Below are 15,680 nucleotides of genomic sequence, written 5' to 3' on the forward strand. Positions count from 1 at the left end.
GCATGCCTGTAAAGTAGTGCATCTTTCTCATGTTTATAACTAACAGTGCCACAGCAAAATGACATTTCTAAAGAAAAAAATGTCATTTAAAACCGCTTGCGGCTGTAATGTATTGTCGGATCCCAGCAATATAGATAAGAATACCAAGAATACAAAAAAAAAATGGCGTGGATGTCCCCCCCAAAATCCATACCTGGCCATTCCAGTCTGGTATGGATATTAAGGGGAACCCCAGACCAAAATTTCTGAAATACTATATCAAGAATTGTAATTACATGCCACTATTAAACAGGGGCAGAAAAATTGGGCCTGGGGTGGTGGTGCCACAAAACTGTAACCCCTCACAGATACTCTTGTTGGGCATAGGAACGGACCCTGCTGTGAAATATTAGATCAAAAATTGTAATTACATGCCTCTGTTAAACAGGGGCAGAAAAATTGGGCCTTGGGTGGTGGTGCCACAACACTGTATCCAATCATAGATACTCGAATTGGGTGCAGGAATGGCTCTGCGTTGAAATATTATATCAAAAATTGTAATTACATGCCCCTGTTAAACAGGGGCAGAAAAATTGGGCCTTGGGTGGTGGTGGTTCCACAACACTGTAACCTCTCACAGATACTCACGTTGGGTGCAGGAACGGGCCCTGCTGTGAAATATTAGATCAAGAATTGTAATTACATGCCCCTGTTAAACAGGGGCAGAAAAATTGGGCCTTGGGTGGTGGTGGTGGTGCCCTAAACCAAAAATATTGTTGGAAGCTAGCATCATCAAGATTGAGGAGAAATAGTCAGCATAGGCAGTCTTCAAGGGATCCCACATCCATAGCAAATTCAATCAGTTATATCAGCATCAGGTGCTTGATAGCTGCTGATCCAACACGGATTCATTTTTATGAATATGAGAGTATCAACAGAGTCTGTGGACAGGCACACTCTTTGGTCCATTACAAACCCTCCAGCAGCACTGAATGTGCATTCAGAAAGCACACACTGGATGCAGGACAGACCAAGAGCTCAATTGCATATTGAGCAAGTTCTGGCCAGTGGTCCATCCTCAAGAACCAGTAACCCAGTGGATACTCTGTTGGAAAGGTCTCCAAGTCTGCTCTTGCCCCTAGATATTCCTGCACCGTTTAATGCAGACACTGGCGATGGTAGCTTGAACTGATAAGACCTTGGCACTGAGGACTAAAAAATTGTTTAAAGGCATCAGTCAGAGGGCCACTTTCTCCACCGCTCTTCCTCTGACCGAACGAAGCCTCAGCAACATGTTGTCCAGCACCAGGAAATCGTAACCTCCCAGGGTCTGGAAATGCATTGCACAAACCTTTCTTCAAGGTCTCCTGAAGATGTTTCATTCTCTGCTCTCTCTGCAAAGGCAGGATGAGTTCTGCAACCTTACCCTTGTAATGTAGATCAAGAAGGGTTGCCAGCCAGTAATGATCCCTCTCCTTGATACCACAAATCCTAGGGTCCTTTTGTAGGCTTTGCAGAATCAGGGAGGCCGTGCAGCGTAAGTTTGCAGAGGCATTCAATTCTGAGTCCTCTGGGTCACTAAGGATCACATGATCCGTAACTACCTCCTCCCAGCCATATACAATTTCTTGGGTTTCTGGGGAATGAAAACCATCCCTTGAAGACTGAGGCTGAGTGTTATCATCTACATCCATGCTGACACAATCCTCCTCCTCTTCTTCCTGTGAGTTTGGCAGGCCCACAGGAATGCTATCTGGATAAAGGGGTCCTTGAGAGGAAAGGAAGCCCTTCTCTTCCTCCCACTGTTCTGCCTCAAGTGCCCTTTCCATGATTCCACGAAGCATGTGCTCCAGCAGAAAGACTAGAGGGACAGTGTCACTGATGCATGTATTGTCGCTGCTTACCATCCTTACCTCCTCAAATGGTGACAGAAGAGTGCATGCATCCTTGATTAGTATTCACTAGCTTGGCAAAAAAAAGCCAAGCTCCCATGACCCTGTCCTGGTGCCATACTCGCACAGGTACTAATTGATGGCCCTCTGCTGTGTGTGCAGCTGCTGCAGCATTGCCAACATTGAGTTCCACCTGGTGGTCATGTCACAAATGAGGCGGTTGGTGGGCAGGTTGTATTCCCTTTGAATGTCAGCCAGCCGAGCACTGGCATTGTATGACCGGCGGAAATGAGCGCAGACTTTTCTGGCCTGCCTCAGGAGATCCTGTGAGCCTGGGTACCTGCTCAAGAACCACTGCACAAACAAATTCGGAATGTGTGCCAAACATGGAACATGGGTCAAGTGTCCCTGTCGGAGGGCCGAGGTTGGTGACATTGTCGCATACAACCATTCCTGGCTGAAGCTGGCATGGTGTCAACCACCTCAAAGCCTGCCCCTGCAAAGCTGACAGAATCTCTGCCCCAGTGTGGCTCCTGTCCCCTAGGCAGACCAACTCAAGCACCGCATGGCATCTTTTAGCCTGACTGCTTGCGTAGCCCCTTGAATACTTACAGAGCACCGCTGGTTCAGAGGACAAATCTGCAGATGAAGCCTTAGAGGAAGAAGAAGAGGAGGGGTGGATGAGAGAACTGTGGCAGAATCACAACTAGCATTTTGGAGGTGTGGTGGCGGAACAAGCTGCAACAACACTGAACCCTATCGTGCATCCTTCCCAGCTGCCAGCAGAGTTACCCAGTGCACCATGAAAGTAAGGTAACATCTCTGCCCATGCCTTATGGACCATGAGTCAGCAGTAATATTAACCTTACTGCTGACCGCCCTGTCCAACGAGGCCAAAACATTGCCTTCCACATGCCGGTAGAGAGCCGGAATGGCCTTCTATGAAAATAAATGGCGTTTTGGAACCTGCCACTGAGGTACAGCACATTCCACAAATTCATGAAAGGGGGCAGAGTCTACCAGCTGAAAAGGCAGCAGTTGCAGTGCTAGCAGTTTGGCCAAGCTAGCATTTAGAAGCAAAGCATGTGGATGGCTGGGACCGAATTTCTCTTTACGGTTCAGCAACTGGAGTAGGGAAACTTGTCTGCTAAATTCAATTGGTGGTGTACTGCTAGCAGATTGGCTGCAAGTACTTGGGACACCTATTGCTATACCTTCTTTCCTCTCAGCGCAGGTTTTTGAGAGGACTGGAGGTATAGTAGGGTTGGAGATCCCAGATAAGGAGCAAGGAAAAGTCCGCCTTTTTCTTTGATGTGGGTCTTTCAAGTGCTGTTGCCAAAGGAACTTTTAAAAGTCGGTGGAGAGTCAGCAGTGCCCTGCACCTGCGGAGCTCTGTGGTGTGATGCAATAGGGTGGCTGCCCTTAAGCTGCCCCCTAGAGGACATCCTGCCTTGCTGGAGTTGTGCCTCCTCCTCCTCCTCCTGCTCTCTTCTCTCAGGCACCCAAATACAGTGAGTGACCTCATCATCCCCTCCCTGATCGTCACTGGAGCAAACTTGACAGTATGCTGCAGCTGGAGGAACATGACTGCCAGTTTCTTGTCCTTCTGTGGCAACCCCTCTTTCTAGGCTCATGTTACTCCCTTCCTCAACCTGGGAACTAACATCAGAGCCTTCAAATCACTGCACATCCTCCAGCAGCATGTACCTGACACTGTGGTCGAATAATTCTGGGGACTCCTCCGTGCATGATGGTGGGGCTACGGAAGGAGTGACTGTGGGCAAGGTGCCAGTGTAATAGGCCAATTTGGCAACTGCATTGGAAGGCAAACTACGCTGAGCCTGGGTGACAGAGGATGAGGAGGATGAGGACAGATTGTTATCCTCTCCACCAACTCTTCTGCATGTTGTGACTCAATAACACATCCAGCAGCAGAATAAAAGGACAAGCATGCCCCACAGCCACCTGCAGAGGATGTACCATGTCCACGACCACCATTGTTGACTGTAGGCACAGAGGCTGCTTGCCCTCTTTTAGTGACCTGTGAGTGTCTGCCTCTCCTTGGTGACCTTCCGGACATGATTTTTTTTTGTTTTGCAACACCACACTACACTGTATTAGATACTGTGTACACCACCAGAAGTGTAGTAGAAACTGTACAACAGCTGCAATGTATTGTATACTGTGTACACCACCAGAAGTGTAGTAGAAACTGTACACACTGTATTAGATACTGCGTACACCGCCTGCACTGTATAAGAAATTGTACAACGGCTGCACTGTATTATATACTGTTTACACCACCAAAAGTGTAGTAGAAACTGTACACACTGTATTAGATACCATGTACATTAGTGTATTAGTAACAGCACACCACCGAATGCACTGTAGATATATGCTACACTGGATGCAGAGTATATATATATATATATATATATATATATATATATATATATATATATATATATATATATATGCCTGCACTGACTGAATATCGAGTAAACACTGAATATATAGCCTATGCTAAATGCAGAGTATATACATAAATATTCTATACTGACTGTATATACTGTATATATCAAATACACTGCCACTAACTGATAAAAACTGCCTGATTATTGATCTAACTCAAACTATCTCTCTGTCCACGCCAACAATACTACACACGGCTGCCGTGTAAGCAGCCTTATCTAGTGTGGGGCATGAACTTAGTCACCCGAAGCCATGATTGACCAAAGGCACCCTGCCTTTGGCCAATTATGGCTCTTTCAGCAGAGCACGCTGTGATTGGCCAAAACATGCAGGTCAGGTGCATGCTTTGACCAATCATCATACAGTAATGCACTGCGAGATCTCAGTGCATTTTGGGGCTTTCCCCAGTGCTCGAATTTCCCGCTTCTGCCCCATAATGTTCGATGTTCTGCGAATGGGAGAACAACCAATGTTGGAGTCAAACTTATGTTCGACTCGAACATCAAGCTCTTCCCTACTGCCACCAAATTAAGGATTCCTGGCTGATTGCTGGTTTTTAAACAAGGGATAATGGCTGACGTCCTTGACCAAATATGGCCATGACCATATTTGGTCAAAGTTATTGATAGCTGCATGGCCAGGTAGGGATACATCACTGGTTCCTAGGAAGGTGGTGGCTGCTGGCTTCCTAACAACCAGCCTGATCAGGAAGCTGTCATATTTAGCAACGGTAGTAATACTGGTGCTAAATGTATCTTTTTACGCTGCAGCCAGAGGTACGACACCTCATTTAATTTGCCCATTTGCTAAATGCCAAATAGCTAAGTTTATACAGATTTTTGGTTTGATTTAAACTTGAACCTTATCCATAGTCTCTAGAACACCCATAATGCACTGGTAAACCAGTGCTGTGGGCTGTCACCATATTAAATGTTTATTTGAAAAATAAAGATTGTTTATAAAAATGGTAAACAAGATAAAAAAACAAAACGTCCATACACACTAGGCAGCTGAAGAACCTCTGGCAGAAAAAGCAGCATAAAAAATGCTCATAGTAGCTTGTGTTGTAAAAGAGTTTATGAGAGTTTATGGGCATTTGCTTTTAGTGTTTTTTTTCACAAAAACATTCCACTATGCTCTATTTTTACTATAATCAATGTACACTCGAAAATGCTGCTTTTATACACATTTACAAGCATTTATAGGCCTCAAGCTTTTTTCTGCCCAAAAGCTTCTCTCAAAAACATGATTCTGTCTGTTTTGTTCTTTTTTTCAGCCTGAAAACACTCCTCCTAGGCTAACATAGAGCTGCTTCTGCAGGCTGAAGAAAAAAACACCAAAAGTCTGTATAAGAAGCATTTTTTTATGTCCAATGTGCATGGACCATTAAAGATCTGGCTCAGAATCAGCCGGTGTCCAACATTTCTTTATCACTGACAGGCAGTACCTCAAGTAATGCATAGTCTTAGCTATCCTAATCATGTAGATTTCTAAATATTGATTCACCTCTTCCTAATATCTGTAGCTATGCCCTCTAGTAAGCCACCCTTTATTCCTGTGTAGTAATTGGCAACAAGAGCTATGACCAGCTAATTATGCCAGTTTATTTCACATTTATTTCAACTACCGGTATTTATATTTTTTACAGCATATAAAAGATTTATAAAAAAACTTCAAGGATTAAATTACATCAGATGTATTTGAAAAGCATAGCAAATGCCATACATAGATGCTTCCTGAAAGAAGAAGCAAAAAATGGAACACCTGGGCAGATTTTGACACCTCATCAGAAACTGTCAGGTGGCTGCACAAAATCTATCCTATTCAGCATACTGTGTTACTATTAAAAATAATTGATATTATATGTAGGTCAAGTGAGAGAGATTGAATAATGACTCTAAGCCAGCATGATTAAAAAAATGAACTTGCCTACTGCTGTTGCTATCATTAAACAAAATCTTTAATACAAGTCATTAGCAAAACAATCAGAATTACTAATTCAGTATTCATCTAATGACTTTGATCAAAACACAGACTATATTCTAAAAAGATAAGAAACTCATTATCTTTGAGAATATGCAAATCCGGAACCAAAGAACAAGAGCATTTTAACTATACACATAAAGGCACACAGAGTTAGAAAGATTACGTGACTGATGCTAATATATCTGGTCTTAAGACTAGCCATTCTATATTCCAGAACATTGGAGCCAGTGTATATAGTACCACAAGTGTATCTGCTGTTACATAAATATGAAGAATAAAAAAATAAAACATATATTCTGCCTGGAATGCACAGACATTCTACAGATCATGTTTTTTTCTTTCCATATATGTCAAGCTCTTTATATATTTTTATCCACACAGGTAGTATTTATGGAGTGACATAAGCACCAGGAGTTGCTTTGATTAAGGAGCTCAGGCTGTTTACTTTACAAAGAAAATATTAGTAAATACAATGCGCTAGTGTTTATTTTGAATATCCAATCATGTGTGTGGGCAATAAAAAACAAGATTCTTTCTTTCACATGATTGGGTGATTCAAGTGAGAAAATCTTGACCTTATTCACTAAGCTCAATAAACATTGGTTTGGAAAAGTGAACATTCAATTTCCTAAGTGAACAGTCTTTACTCCTTTAATAAATCAAGAGTTAGAGACTTTTCATTTTGCAAAGGGATGTTTAGTGTTCGCACAGCCTAGTTAATAAGGTGTAGCTATTTATACTTCAATCAATTAATTGCATACAAGCAAAAATATTTTTTTCACCCTTCTACATGATTGGATATTCAAAGAGAAGGCAGGTCCATTCTGTTTATCTGTTTCCTGTCTTTTTACTTTGCAAAATGAACAGCTTCTAAACCAACTCTAATAAATTTACTAAAATTTACTAATGTGACTAAGAGGAAATATTTAAAAAAACTTACCAAGAGATGATGCCAAAGTCTGGGAGGTTAAATATTGATTGCCACTCTGAAGATTCCCTGGAAAAATATAAAATAAGACAAAATATAATTACTTCCATTCATAGCTACATAAATACTTATGACATGCTAGCAATAATAAATAGATTATAATTGATAGCTTACAAAAATTATTTATACGTTTGAAATGGTTGCAAATGCAAAGGTAACTAAAGGATATATTCTATTGACTAGAACAAATGATTGCTGAAAATAAAAGCAGTTAAAATCCAAAAACACATGACAATACATAGAAAAAGTATAATATATTAAGAGACAGCATTACATTGCCTCTGGTATGCCTCTTGGGTGTAAATGAAGCACTGACTTCAGTTATTTCACTATACTGTCACTGCTTTCTTGAAGCTAATTAAAGAAAATAATGTAGCAAATTTTCTATTTAACAGTTTTTTTTTCTGGTTAGGACTACTTTACCACTGAGAAACCACCACGTTTAACAAGATTGTAGACATTTACTTGTTCATTTGTGAGTTTCAGCTAATACCCCATACACACGATTTAAAATTTGAAAGAATGATCGTCTGACTTTTTTCGATTGCTAGCCGCAAGTAGTAATTAATCTGTCAGACGCGAGTAGAGGAGAGCTGATCGGCTGCTCCTCTCACAGGGAGGGTCTGTGGATGCGCACCCAGGACCAAAAGGGATGCCCCAGGACCACCAGGGATGCCCACCACTTGTGAACACCAGGTATGCCACCCATGGCCAAAGGGATGCCAAACAGTGCCCACAATTGATGCCAATCAGTGCCCATCAATAATGCCTACCAGTGCCTGCCAATCAGTTATCCCCATCAGTGCCATCTATCAGTGTACATCAGTACCACACATCAGTGTCCATCAGTGCTACCTATCAGTGCCCATCAGTGCCACCTATCATTGCCCATCAGTGTCGCCTATTAGTGCCCATCAGTGCCCATGAAGTGCCACCTATGCATGCCTATCAGTGCCACTTATCAATGCCCATTAGTGCTGCATATCAGTGCCACCTATCAGTGCCAATCAGTGCCACCTATCAGTGCCCATCAGTGCCACACATTAGTGCCCATCATCAGTGCCCATCAGTGCCACCTCATCAGTGCCACCTCATTGGCGCCACCTCATCAGTGCCCATCAGTGCCTGTCTGTACTGCCTCATCAGTGCCCATCAGTGAAGGAGAAAACTTACTTATTTACAAAGTTTTGTAACAAAGGCAAAAAAACCCTTTTTTTCAACATTATCGGTCTTTTTTTATTTGTTTAACAGGTAATAAAAATCCCAGAGGTGCTCATATACCACCAAAAGAAAGCTCTATTTGTGGGAACAAAATGATAAAAAATTTTGTTTGGGTACAGTGGAGCATGACCACGCAATTGTCATTTAAAAAGTGACAGCGCTAAAAGTTGAAAAATGGCTTGGGCAGGAAGGGGGGGAAAGTGCCTTGTATTGAAGTGGTTAAAAATGTTTTTAACACTAGTACATTTTTAAAGTTTAATGTACTGCTGCAAAACACTATAAAGTGACAACAGAGTGATAACACAATCCCCCCTGTGCCAATGCTATTCTCATTTCTACAGGATCCCAAAGCCTGGATATCTCAACTATTTAAATACTGACTGAAGCTTGGCATTTAGTAGTTTGGGTCATCCCTCTACCATCGACTATGCCTAGATATTGGTCAGTAAAGTTGATGGTCATATGGGTCAGCAAACAGCAAGGTATAAGAGTTGATAGAGTAAGGAAAAAACTGACAGTGTTGCTAGATGGTTTTTTATGGTGCCACCAGTGACTGTGATTGCCTATCTCCATTCATAATAATAAATAACTGTCCTTGAGGTAGATCCTTTCACATACAGAACCTAGGTATACCTATCTTTGGGTAGAATGTATTTACAAAATGCTCTTGTCTGTATTTAGAAAAGCAGAAATTCCAGCCATAATGCTGTGATAGTCTACATGGCATATGATATTTGATAGTTTGACCAATGTTCTACCTTAAATTGATGATTTATGTAACATATCGTATTTCTTGTTACAGTTGTGCAAACATACGACTGAAACTTAGGAATGTCCTAGAATCCCATATTGCAATATAATATTAAATATCAGTAAATTCCATTAATTATTTGAAGAATGATGTAATAGGGAAGTTGTTAAAGAAGGGATAGCAAGATGAAAAATCTTTTTGAATTATGCTATGTTGAGACAAATTGGTGAAACTGTGAACTATTGTTTTACTTAAAATAGATAAATTCACACACACACACATATTTGTTTGCTTTATAAATAATGTCTGTGTCTTACACTATAATTGCCATATAGTGCCATTGAAGAGTACAAGAAAACAGTAATGCCCTGTACACACGATCGGACATTGATCAGACATTCGGACAAGAAAATCCATGGATTTTTTCTGACGGATGTTGGCTCAAATTTGTCTTGCATACACACGGTCGCACAAAGTTGTCGGAAAATCCGATCGTTCTGAACGCGGTGGCGTAAAACACGTACGTTGGGACTATAAACGGGGCAGTAGCCAATAGCTTTCATCTCTTAATTTATTCTGAGCATGCGTGGCACTTTGTGCGTCGGAATTGTCCACACACGGTCAGAATTTACGCAAACGGATTTCTTGTCGGAAAATTTTATAGCTTGCTCTCAAACTTTGTGTATCGGAAATTCCGATGGAAAAGGTCCGATGGAGCCCACAAGCGGTTGGAATTTCCGACAACAAGGTCCGATCGCAAATATTCCGTCGGAAAGTCCGACCATGTGTACAGGACATTAGTCATTCAACGTTCACAGGAGCAGTTTAGGTGCAGATGCTTAACACAATTAAATTCTGAATATCCTCAAATTCATGAGGTCATCAGCATCGTGCTGGTGTTTGGACAGAGAGAGAGAGAGAGAGAGAGGGAGAGAGAAAAAAATGTATTTTTTCATCCCTTCTACCTCCCATTTGAATACCCACCTAGTGCTGAGCTGTCAGTGGTGGCAACAGGCTGCAAGTTCTTCATGCTGCTAAGGGGGTGTTTCCACCTTAATGTGTGAGTTAAAAATTAACATTGCATTAATGTGCATTGCAATGTGGTGGCACACATTGCATTGCTTTTTAATAGATGCTATTCAAACTGGTTTTAATGGCAAATTGCAGATTAAAGTGGTTGTAAAGGTAAAATGCTTTATTTACCCTAATGCATTCTCTGCATTAAGGTAAAATAAAACCTTTTTATAGTGGCACACCCCCAAGCCCCCCCCAAAATACTCACCTCAGCCCAATCTGGAGATCCAGCACTGTGCACAGCTCTTCTCCCTTCTCACAGGCTTGTTTGAGAGCAGCAAGAGCCATTGGCTCCTACTGCCATCAATGGAAACCTATGAGCAGAGAGCAGGGGTGGGGCTGAGCTGAGCTGTGTGTCTGAACAGACACAAACAGCCCAGCTTGGGGGTAGACCACATGGGTGCCCCCATTTTTATTTTTCACTCATTACGCTGGTGGACATTACCTCTGTGTATGTTCATTTTTACATTTATATCAACATAAGAGTTATTATATGCATATGTATTTTTTATCACTTATATGGTCTCTTAATATTTAGTGACTGTTCTCATTAGCGCTGCACTTTTACCAGATATTGTTTGAGTTTATTCTAATTACCTCCAATGCAATCCATTGGTGGGAACAGATTCAGTTGAATTTTCTGATGTCCATACATTTGCACTATTCATGGGGTATTATTTAAATATCTGTATGTACAATCATGATCTGGATCCTAATGAATATCTGCTTAGCATGCGTGCCTTACACTGGCCATAAAAAATAGGGAGGGGGTGTGTGGCCGGCGTCTGTGCTGAATGGACACTCTTCTCTAAGCTCTGTCTCCACCTTGGGATTCAGCAATGATTTCCTGCACTTTGGAACCTTGTTTTCAGCTGGAATTTTGTCTCGAAATCCCCCATACCCTGCTCTAGTGTGGCAGTATGTCTCTAAAGAGGAAGGGGGACAGGCACCCCAAAAAAATGGCATTTTTGGTTCAGCCATCTGCCAGAAAAATCCAAGATGGCACCGTGGTTGCAGCACCTGTTTCTCTCCCCTTTTGGCTCCTAGTCTCACACCACCTAGACACGGAGGACATAGGGGATAGCTCCATAGAACTCACCAGCTTTGAGCAAGTCTCTCCCTTCTCATTTCTAGGCACTCCATTAGCAGGCAGCCCTGCTAAAGCTAAAATGCCACTCAATCTGCAGATTGAGGACACTAATACTTATAAATCTGGATAGACGTCATGGCCAAGGGACCCCTTGACAACGTCCTTTTGGATGAAGAGCATCAAGGCGTGGCATTTGGCACTGACGTCTTGCTGCTGAGTGATTTTGGGTCCCCAGCAGTAACTTATGTGAGTTTTTGTTGTTTTATTTTGCACTTGCTGTGTATTTTACATATGGAATAAACCTCACTACACTATGAGAACACTTCTGAACTCTGGGTGAGCTTACTTTTCCCAGTGGGATCCTGATATGAATTATTGGCACAATCCACTGCATGATATCCAGAGGGACTTCCATATGTGTCTGAGGCTTTCATGCTGCTGTAATGCAGCTACTATATTGGTGAGTTTGCTATCTTTCCATTGGTGGTGGTTCATTTCTTTGGATGCTATTGCTCTGATGTTTGCTCACTGGATTGGTGGCTCTATCATGGACTATTACTTGTTTGATGGAATTACTAAACACTGTTTCTTTAGTCTAGTAACAATATCTATGTGTTTACATGTTTTTATGTTTAAATATTGTCACACCCTTGATTAAAGGTGCTACACTTCTTTTATTATTTATGCTATAAGTTGTATATACTTATGTGTTAGCTGCCTTGACTTTAGACATTAGTTAGACACACAGCGCAGAAAACCCATATTACATTTCTGGTTTAAATCAACTCTTTATGCCAACGGCAATAAAGCAGGGAAACTATTATCCAATCAAATGAAAGGGTCACGCATTAAATAATCTATCCCCTTCCTTTACTACCCCTTTACTAAAGAAAAACTGATGAACCCCCAGGATATAGCCAATGCGTTTAGCATGTATATAATTTGAATAAGGATCCTGACACTAAACAACCCACTCCCTCAAACATCGGGTGTTCGCCGAACAGCGATCAATATGCGGTGTTTGCGCCAAATTCAAAAGCTGCTGGAACACCGTTAAATGGGACACTAACATGAAAAATCAAAAGTGCTAATTTTAAAGGCTTATATGCAAGTTATTGTCATAAAAAGTGTTTAGGGACCCTGGTCCTGCCCCAGGGGACATGGATCAATGCAATTTTTTTTTTTTTTAAATGGACGTTTTTTCAGGAGCAGCGATTTTTTTAATGCTTAAAGTGAAACAATAAAAATGAAATATTCCTTTAAATATCGTGCCTGGGGGTGTCTATAGTACGCCTGCAAAGTGGCACATTTTTCCCATGTTTAGATCAGTACCACAGCAAAATGACATTTCTAAAGAAAAAATTGCCATTAAAAACTGATCGCGGCTGTAATGAATTGTCGGGTCTCGGCAATATGGATAAAACTCATTTAAAAAAAGATCATGGGATCCCCCCAGTCCATTACCAGGCCCTTTGGGTCTGATATAGATAATTAAGAGGAACCCTGCACCAAGTTTTTTAAAAAATAGTGTAGGGGTCCTCCCAAAATCCATACCAGAAGGGGAACCCTGTGGCAAAATAAAAAAAATGGCGTAGGGGTCCCCCCAAAATCCATACCAGACCCTTATCTGAGCACGCAACCTGGCAGGCCACAGGAAAAGAGGGGGGATGGGAGAGAGCCCCCTCCTGAACCGTACCAGACCACATGCCCTCAACATGGGGAGGGTGCTTTGGGGTCTGATGTTGATGGGGAGAAGGGCCTCATCCCCACAACCCTTGCCGATGGTTGTGGGGGTATGAGGGTGGGGGCTTATCGGAATCTGGAAGCCCCCTTTAACAAGGGGACCCCCAGATCCCGGCCACCCCACCTGTGTGAATTGATAATGGGGTACCCAATCGTACCCCTACCATTTCACAAAAAAGTGTCAAAATGATAAGCCCCCGTGGCATCAGAGGGGGGGCAGGGTCACCCGGTTACGTCAGTTATATAAGAACTGTCACAGAGAAGACACATCAGTCGGCGGGAGCCTCCTATTTAGGCGGATCGGTTGCAGCTTTTTTTTCTTTTCCGGTCCATCGAGCGGTGTGAACTTACATCGTGGTACATTTTTATTTTTTAATATAGGACTTGTCCCAAGCTGTCTCTTGTCTTTTTTTTACCATTTTGACACTATTTTTTTTAAATGGTAGGAGTACGATTGGGTACCCCATTACCAATTCACACAGGGGGGAAGCTGGGATCTCGGGGTCCCTTGTTAAAGGGAGCTTCTAGATTCCGCTAAGCCCCCCACCCGTATACCCCCACAACCACCGGCAAGGGTTGTGGTGATGAGGCCATTGTCCCCATCAACATGGGGACAAGGTGCTTTGGGGTCAGACCCCAAAGCACTCTCCCCATGTTGAAGGCATGTGGCCTGGTACAGTTCAGTAGGGAGCGCTCTCCCATCCTCCCCTTTTCCTGCGGCCTGCCAGGTTGCATGCTCAGATAAGGGTCTGGTATGGATTTTGGGGGGATCCCTACGCCATTTAAAAAAACATTTGGCACAGGGTTCTCCTTAATGAATTTTAGGGGGACCCCCACGCAATTTTTTTAAATTTTGGTTCGGGGTTCCCCTTAATATTCATACCAGACCCAAAGGGCCTGGTAATGGACTAAGGGGGAATCCCATGCTCTTTTTTTCAATGAGTTTTATCTATATTGCCAAGACCCGACAATTCATCACAGCCGCAAACAGTTTTAACTGACAATTTTTAGAAATGTCATTTTGCTGTGGTACTGTTCTAAATATGGGAAAAATGTGCCACTTTGCAGGCATACTGTAGACACCCCCCAGGCATGATATTTAAAGAAATATTTCATTTTTAATGTTTCACTTTAAGCATTCAAAAAATCACTGCTCCAGAAGAAACGGGCGTTTTTAAAAAAAAAAATTAGCATTGATGCATGTCCCCAGGGGCAGGACCTGGGTCCCCAAACACTTTTTATGGTGATAACTTGCATATAAGCCTTTAAAATTAGCACTTTTGATTTTTTATGTTCGTGTCCCATAGACTTTAACGGTGTTCGTGTGTTCTGCTGAATTTTTTGCCTGCTCGCATGTTCTGCTGCAAACTGAACAGGAGGGTGCTTGGCTAATCCCTACTCCTTAATCCCAATAGCCATCCCATTAAATATCATTTCTCTTCTAACTCCTGACATTAATATTTTAGCCTGGACAAACAGACCTCTACTTTTAGACCTCTACTTGGCCGGAATACTCAAACCATTCCCAATACTCCAAAAGGAGTTTGATCTACCTGCGTCTGAGTATGTCCAATATATCAGAATCACTTACTGCCTAATTCACTCACCTACAATATTCCAAAACATCTCTAGACAAGTATGGAAATATCCCTTTTTTTTACCAAATCCTAAAAGATAAAACATCATTCATTAAAACTCCATCCCAGATTAAATATGATAATGAGCTAGAATCAGCCTTCACAAATGATCAATGGATAGCGGCCTTGAATGTGCCCTATAGAGCTACCAAATCAGCCAACCTATGGGAACTTGCATACAAGATTGCCTTTCAGATGGTACCAAACCCTCATATTTTTCACACCATCAATTCCTCCATGTCACCCTTGAGGAACTATGGGTCCCATGGCACATGTATACATATATTGTGGTCATGTAAATTAGTATATAACTACTGGTCTGATGTATTCAAATTTATCCAAGATGTCACTCACATTCAGATACTTCCCTCACCAGAACTTGCTATCTTGAATTTAGGGATTGAAAACATCCCCCTCTCACTCAGATGTATAGTTGTTCACATTTTACTATCAGACCATCACACACAACTGTTTTTCTAAAATGAGCCCTTCATATTTAGAGGTTATAGCCCTGATGCAACTGCACAGCATTTATGAAATTATGTTCACCTCAAGCAAAGACCAACTCCACTCGAGCGGAGTTGTCTCAGTGATCCTTCTGGTACAATCAAGTATTTTCTAGGTCTAATTGACATGGTTAATGAAATGGTTTAAATATTCACGTTATACATACACGTACATTTTGTCCTGTTTACACCAAGATGCCTTTTCTTTATATTATTCAAGAAAAATTGCATGTATTGTTCTTGTTAAGAATTCCTGTCTACTATGTCTTAGCAATGGTAACAACATCTATTGTTCCTCTCTTGATTTCAGCGTCTGTTCTCATTATCCTGCCTTTCATGAC

At 41.8% G+C, this 15,680-nt stretch overlaps 1 protein-coding gene across 32 annotated transcripts in view; it reads right to left on the reverse strand.

Annotated features, from left to right (window-relative positions):
• PTPRD (protein tyrosine phosphatase receptor type D) overlaps positions 1-15,680 on the reverse strand; it is a 2,697,868-nt gene that overhangs the window by 1,885,873 nt on the left and 796,315 nt on the right. For all 32 annotated transcript variants that reach the window (XM_073635233.1, XM_073635225.1, XM_073635219.1 and 29 more), the window contains exon 4: positions 7,270-7,326. The gene's annotated coding sequence lies outside the window, so the exon portion shown is untranslated. The remainder of the gene's footprint in view (positions 1-7,269; positions 7,327-15,680) is intronic.

Source organism: Aquarana catesbeiana, linkage group LG01, assembly GCF_042186555.1.
Source record: "Aquarana catesbeiana isolate 2022-GZ linkage group LG01, ASM4218655v1, whole genome shotgun sequence".
In the NCBI taxonomy this organism is placed as follows: domain Eukaryota; kingdom Metazoa; phylum Chordata; class Amphibia; order Anura; family Ranidae; genus Aquarana; species Aquarana catesbeiana.